The 7,897-nt window shown below is 35.6% G+C and overlaps 1 long non-coding RNA gene across 1 annotated transcript; it reads right to left on the bottom strand.

Annotated features, from left to right (window-relative positions):
- Positions 1-746: 746 nt before the first annotated feature.
- On the bottom strand, positions 747-5,104 carry LOC110438981 (uncharacterized). Its single transcript, XR_015507384.1, has 6 exons — positions 3,911-5,104; positions 3,522-3,665; positions 2,688-2,804; positions 2,554-2,595; positions 2,085-2,208; positions 747-1,743 (listed from the first exon to the last, which is right to left on the bottom strand). It is a non-coding gene; the product is annotated as an uncharacterized LOC110438981 (long non-coding RNA).
- Positions 5,105-7,897: the final 2,793 nt, after the last annotated feature.

Here is a 7,897-nt window from a genome sequence, read left to right as displayed (position 1 = left end):
ACATTTTCTTTTTACATGACGGACTTTGAAGTGGAAAAAAGACTGTTTCCCTAGCAAGAAAACTTTTAAACAGAGCATCTGCAGTGTGAAAGTGAGAGATGAGCCTCCTCATTATTTACTTTCACATTTACACTTGTGGATAGGGAAACTTCTTGTATACAAAGATATCCATACCCTATAAATGAATAATTTCATTTTTTTAAGCGCTAATATTTCCAGCAAACAAATGAATGAACAGTAATACCACAGTGTGGTCAAAAAACTGAGTTTTATCCAAATACACATGCTGCCCTATATGGTCTAAAACCTGACTGGTGGGCATATCTAAGCTTGTTTTTAATAAAACAAATATAAATATGCATATAATAAATAATATTGCTAATAATAATAACATTACACAAAAGCAAATTGTTATGAATAAACTAAAAAAGCCATTTGAGATGAAGAAGGCATGAAAGTATGTTTTTTATATTTATGTACACTGTTAGACATTTCAAAGGGTTTTTACAGTAACTTACTGGCAACACTGTTGCCAGTAAGTTACTGTATTTTAGATTTACAGTATACAACTGTAAATCCGTTTACAGCATGTTACTGTAGTGTCTGAAAATGGTTAACTACTGTAAAAACCTAAGTTAACAGTTAGCTACTGTAAACCTTTTAATTTTGTCCTAAATATTTTATAATATTATTTTATTAATATTATTTTAATACTATAGACCTAAAAAAGACACAATTACAAAATATTAACAAAATAAACACTCTTTATTTAAAACATTGGAGATGCTTAAAACAAGCTTAAAAATGTGTAAAAACATTACATTTCAATCATTCAAAATATTTTATTTTAAGAAAAAAAACATTGAAAATGAAAAAGCACATTAACATACATGTACAAATCTAATTTAAGTGTCTGACCTGCATATTGTTGAGAAAAAAAAAAAACAATTGTACTAAGTACTACTGACATTAAACCAGACACAATTACAAAATATTCCATTCTTTAAAACATTAATAATGCTTAAAGCATTTAAGGAAAATGTGTGACAATTACATTAAGCAATAAAATCAACACATTAAAAATAAATAAATCACACAAAGCACTAGAACATACATGTACAATAAAAATTTAAACTTCTGAATTGCATATTGTTGGAAAAATAAATATTTGTAACTATTAGCCGACTCAGAAACAACACAACTTTAAAATATTACTAATTCTGGTGTCAAATGCTCAACAAGGTCTGAATTCACATATTCAAATGCAGTTCATCTTTATTTCTATTGCACTTTTACAATGTAGATCAATGATGTCAAAGCAGCTTAACATAGAAGTTCTTGTAAATTGAAGCTGCTTCAGTCCAGTTTTCAGAATTGAAGCAGTAAATGTCACTGCTGAAAGTCCAAACACTGAAGAGCAAATCCACCGATCCACCAATCGTAGCCAAGCGATCCAGTGGCGACAGTGGCATGGAAGAAACTTCACCAACTGACGAAAGTGTAGAATAAAAGCCCTTGAGAGATACCAGGCTCAGTTGGGCACGACCAGTTCTCCTCTAGCCAAACTTGTGCAAGGCCGCAGTCTAGGCACCAGAGGCTTGAAAGTTCACCAGCGGGTGGTCAGGCTGGCCCATTGGATCAATGCGGAAACTCATTGATCACGTGTGTCTTTTAGGATTCACTCCTCCATGACCACCACAGCATCTGGTCAGGATTTGGCCCAGTCCAGGATTATGAAGAACTCTGGATAAGGACAAACAGACTAACATAAGCATAGAAGAAGCTTGTATAAAAAAAAATAAATCATATACTGGTTAATTATTTTGAAGCATGGCAGCTAGGTTGGGCTAGTTTTCAGCTGGTACTGAGCAACTGGCTCCTGCTCATAACCTGCTCACTACCATGTTTAAAAGAGAACTAACCAGAATGTCCTGTTTATTTTTTCCCCTAACAAGGTTTTACAAAAACATTGTAGCATTTGTGATGGGTTGATTCACAGCAGGACAGATTAGACTATTTGTTTTATGTATTCCTAATAAACTAAAACAGACTGAATACTGATACAACTATTGAGAGTGTCTCACCTAATCCAAGTTCTCAGTTAGCTGGTGAAAGAAGGATAACACTGTTGTTCATGGTTGTCATTCACTACTTCTCCTGCCTTCTTCTGGATCACTCTGGTTGTTGATGTGCATTTTGTTTCATCCTCTGGAATTATTTATACAAAAATTTTTATTATTTTATTTAATATAATAATATTTATTATTTAATATTACAAAATATTTAGGCAACATGAAATGGGGAAAAAGACATTTAATACATAGACAAATGCATGTATCCCAATACTAATTATTGTATTTTAAAATGTCTGACCCATGACAGACCTCAATCTGCTCAAAAATATTATAAACAAAGATGAAAAAAAACCCTACTAAATGGTTTAATAAAAAAGGGAAAAAGATTTTTTATTTAGCTAGCAACTAAACATGTGACACATTTTGTATTAAAAGTAATGTTACTATATTGAGAAACAAATAGATGTACAGTACTTACTGTTGTATGAGGTCCAGTTTGCACAGGCAGGCTCCCAGTATTCTATATTGAGACCATAAAAAAGCCAAAAATACAGATAAGAATACCATGCTACAATCCACAACCTCCACACAACTTTTTTTTTATTTGTTTACCTTGGTTGCTTACTGGTCTTGCTTATTTTTTAAGCATAAGGCTGTGCTGATCAAGATGTTCCTCCGAAATGCTGTTTGTTTCTTCAGACAAAACCTGCTGCTGTGCCAGTGCCATATCTAAACAGAAAAAAATATAATGGTAACAATTATGTTAAACCAAATGTCAAGAGTTGTGATAAAAAAATAATTAGCAAACAATAAATAGCAAAAAGGTGGTTATTAGCATAATGCATAGAGGTAAAGTTGGTTTTATATTAGCAGATTCAGACTTCCCCCTTAATAATTTAATTTCATAAAAGTATTATTTGCAAACTCTAAATAGTGAAATCATTTTAGCAGCTAACGACTATCAAAGTACAACATGCTCACGGTCAAATAAACAGTGTTAATGTTGATTTCAAGTCATACTGGCATGCTAATTCTGATCGAATATTCAAAGTAACATGGTAAACAGTATAACGTAAGAGTCTTCTAAATGAACGAATGTGCGAATATAAAACCAACTTTACCTCTATGCATATTGTAGATTTACGTTAACGTTCTTATAGGTTACGTCGCGATGTTATTTTCTCAAGCTAACGATATAAGTTACTCTAAACCAGAGAAAAATAAGTTCACAACATCTAATATATATAAAGTATAAATCAATATAAGTTAAACGTTGCACGTTAAAATGAGTTTGAGTCCAATTCAGTATAAACTTAGCTCAGTTTAGCTAACAGTTAACATTACCATTTTAAGATCGCTTCAGCCAATGTTGCCGAGCAAACATATGCTAATAGAGGTGCTCAAATCAATGTCGAGTGTTGTCAGCACAGACAGACGCGCTTTTACCTGGATTATTTGATGGTCTTTCATTCATATTCTTCTGGGGGAAAACACTCTCTGCCGGACCGTTGTCTCGTGATAAGTGTCCTCCAAAACTGTCTGCATACCTCTGGTTCCCTCCTAAACCAAAACCCGCTGCAACACCGGTTCCTATGTAAATAAATAAAAAGATATGACGAGAACAATGGCTAATAGTCATAAACAGTCTTATTTAAAGTAATAGTAGTGTTAATGTAATAAATTAAATAAAGGTAACATCTTAATAGATGATATATTTCTCAAATGGGCGAAATAACGCCAAGCCAGAGAAAATAATAATAGCCAACTTTATACTTTACTTTGTTCTATTCTCGTCCACAAAACATTCTGTAAAATGAAACACTGCCTCAGCTTACCAGAGTAAAGTTTGTTAAATCCAGTATGTTCTTCAGGCACACTAATAAATTGTCCTCCAGAATTGCTCCAGGGTCCTCAGGCAAAATGTGGTGCATAGTCGAATCGCCGCAAGGTGGCGTTGAAGCAGTTGTGGAAAATACAGTATAATACACGAATTTTTACAAATACAGTACATCGCTGTATATGTTGTTCGACGTCACACTAAATTCCCATAATGCAACGGTAAATACAGTTATTTACCGTAAAAGGAATTTGCAGTATTACACTGGGTGAAATACAGTAATTAACTGTGTAATTTACAGAAATGTCTAACAGTGTAGGCTAAAAAATAATATGTTTTGTAATAAGCAAGGCAAGGCACGTTTATTTATATAGCACATTTCATACACAGTGGCAATTCAAAGTGCTTTACATAAACAAGAATAAAAAAAACAAGTAAAATAAAAATAAAAACAAATGATAAAAATGAGTAAAAAAAACACAAAAAAACAGGTAAAATATGATAAAAGAATGAAGAAGAAGAGGAAAACATAATAGTGCAATCTGTCGGATGCAGCACAGTGCTAATTCAGTAAAGGCACAGCTCAACAGATGTGTTTTCAGTCTCAATTTGAATGTGCCTAATGTTGGCGCACATCTGATCATTTCTGGAAGTTGATTCCAACAGCGGGGGGCATAGTGGCTGAAGGCTGATTAACCCTGCTTTGACTGAACTCTTGGAACTTCTAGTTTATATGATCCTAAAGATCTGAGTGATCTGTTGGGTTTGTATTTAGTGAGCATATCTGTAATGTATTTAGGTCCTAGGCCATTTAGTGATTTATAGACCAGTAACAATACTTTAAAATCTAGTCTAAATTTAACTGGCAGCCAGTGTAAAGACCTGAGGACAGGTGTGATGTGCTCTGATTTTCTGGTTCTGGTCAGAATTCTGGCTGCAGCATTCTGGATGAGCTGCAACTCTCTGACTGTCTTTTTAGGAAGACCAGTGAGGAGTCCATTACAGTAATCCACCCTGCTGCTGATAAAAGCATGAACAAGTTTTTTTTTTTTTTTTTTCTAAATCTTCACTAGAAACAAAGCATCTGATTCTTGCAATGTTTTTGAGATGATAGTATGCTGATTTACTAACTGCTTTGACATGACTATTGAAACTCAGATCTGTCTCCAGAGTCACACCAAGATTCTTGACCTTATTTTTTGTCATTTGGTACACATTTACCTTGAGAACCTCATCTCTGTTCCCAAACGCAATGACTTCAGTTTTCTCTTTGTTTAACTGAAGAAAGTTTTAGCACATCCAACTGTTAATTTCATCAATGCACTGGCAGAGGGTGTCAATGGGGCTGTAGTCATTAGGCAGTAAGGCTAGGTAGATCTGAGTGTCATCAGCATAGCTGTGGTAGGAGATTTGGTTCTTTCTCATTATTTGGCTTAGAGGGAGCATGTAAAGGTTAAACAGGAGAGGTGCCAGAATCGAGCCTTGTGGGACTCCACACGTCATGGGTGTCCACCTCGACCTATGGTCACCTATACTGACATGATAACCTCTACCTTCAAGGTAAGATCTGAACCATTGGAGGACCGTGCCAGACAGCCCAACCCAGTTTTCCAGCCTATCCAGAAGTATGCTGTGATCGACAGTGTCAAATCCAGCACTGAGATCCAACAATACCAGCACTGTTATTTTACCTGAATCTGTATTTAGGCGTATATCATTGATTATCTTTATAAGAGCGCTCTCTGTACTGTGATGTGCTCTGAAACCAGATTGAAAATTTTCTAAACACCCCCTGACGTTTAAGAACTTTTTAACCTGGTTAAAAACAACTTTTTCAATGATTTTGCCAATGTAAGGGAGATTTGAGATAGGCCTGTAATTGCTCAATAGCGTGTTATCCAGGTTGCTCTTCTTCAAGAGGGGTTTAACAACTGCAGTTTTAAGTGAGTTTGGAAAAATCCCTGAAAGAAGTGAAGCATTTACCACTTTCAGAAGATCCATTTCTAAACAGATAAACACCGTTTTGAAGAATGATGTGGGGAGCGTGTCAAGACTGCAGGTTGATGTTTTCATAATTTGCACGATCTCTTCTAAGATTTTACCATTGATTGCCATGAAATCAGACATAAAGTCTGATTCCTTAAGTTGTAGTTGAGCTAGTTTGACTTTGACACAGCTTGACTGATTGGATGAGCTGATTGCCTTTTTGATATTATTGATCTTATCAGTAAATAAATGAGCAAACTCATTACATTTGATTTCAGAGAGGAGCTCACTTGGAATCCAACTGGGGGGTTTGTGAGTCTCTCTATCGTTGCAAAGAGTGTACGAGCATTATTTAAGTTGCTGTTTATAAGGCTTGAAAAAAAAGTCTGTCTAGCAGTGTTTAGTTCCATATTAAAAGCTGTCTTTATAGATATTATAATGGACAACTAGTTTCGTCTTTCTCCACATACGCTCAGCTTTTCTGCAATGTCTTTTCATCATTTGTACTCTCGGTGACCTTGTCCAAGATCCATTTTGCCTGCCAGTCAACTTCTTGACTTAACAGGAGCAACGTCATCTATGATAATCTTGATTTTAGAGTTAAACAAATCAAGGAGAGAATCAACAGAATCTGCAGATATGCTTGGTGCTAGCGATATGGCCTTTATAAACTGCTCACTGGTGTTCTCATTTATGCATCTCTTTCTGACAGAGACAGATCTGTCTTTAATAGCTGGAGTGATCAATATATCAAAGAAAATACAGAAATGATCAGATCTTTAACAACAGTTGATGAAATGTGTAAACCCTTAGTTAAAAGTAGATCGAGAGTGTGCCCACGATTGTGTGTGGGTCCTTGAACATGCTGAGTCAGATCAAAAGTGTTAAAAACATTCATCAGTTCTTTTACAGCATTGATTTCTGGATTATTTATATGAATATTAAAATCCCCAGCAATACTAAAATAATCAAATTCAGAGGTTACTATTGATAACAGCTCTGTAAAATCATCAATAAAAGCTGGAGAATATTTTGGAGGTCTGTAGATAATGATCAGTAAGATACGTGGAGACCCTTTCAGTGCTATACTCAGATATTCAAAGGACAAATAGTCACCAAATGACACTTGTTTACACTCGTAGACATTTTTAAACAGGGCAGCGATACCTCCACCTCTCCTATTAACTCTGCAAACACTCAAAAAATCAAAGTTTAAAGGAGCTGCTTCCTTCAGAACTGCTGCGCTACAACTGTCATCTAGCCAAGTTTCATTTAAAAGCATAAAATCAAGGCAATTTGTGTTGATAAAATCATTGACTAAAAGAGACTTATTGTTGAGTGATCTGATGTTTAGAAGTGCTAACTTAACAGTTTTAGTCGTTTTCACTACAGAAGTCTCAGATCTACATTTAATAGACACCAGATTTGAATTATTTGCTATATGGCCTAATGAAGTCTTTGGTTTTCTGTCACTTAACACAACACACATCTGCTTAGAGAAAGCTACAGACACACTGGGTTCCTGCTTGTTCTGAAAACATTTGATAAAGATACTGTTATCTAAGCAAGCCCCCGACACACATCACAGAGAGCTCTTGTGTTCACCAGCTGAAGATGAGGCGTTGTTGTTTGGGCCCTGGTGGTGTGGCAAAAATCAGAGGGCTCTTCCAGGTGGGCTCATAGGTGGTTGTGGAGCAGGCCACTTTTTGATTGGTAACTGGGGGCTTGCGGCAATGGAGTGTAAAAGTTTAGTTCCAGCATACACCAGTTCCTCCATCTTTTTTGAAAAACCCAAGAGTGGTGAACATTGTGACAATGAGAACATGTCCGGTGACAGAGGCTGTTGGTCTGGAGATTTTGGCAGCAGAAATATGTTTTCCTGGCTGTTTTCCTGAGGATCATTTTTGAGTAACGAGACTTGATGCTGTTCTGATGCGTCACAGTCTGCCTGTGTTGAGCAGAGGGCAAGTGATAGTGTCTCTATCAACATTGGGTGTTT

This window comes from Danio rerio, chromosome 14 (genome assembly GCF_052040795.2).
Source record: "Danio rerio strain M-AB ecotype USA chromosome 14, GRCz13ab, whole genome shotgun sequence".
NCBI classification, from domain to species: domain Eukaryota; kingdom Metazoa; phylum Chordata; class Actinopteri; order Cypriniformes; family Danionidae; genus Danio; species Danio rerio.
Note: the sequence above shows the minus strand (reverse complement) of the source record. Positions and strands in the feature narration are given on the sequence as shown.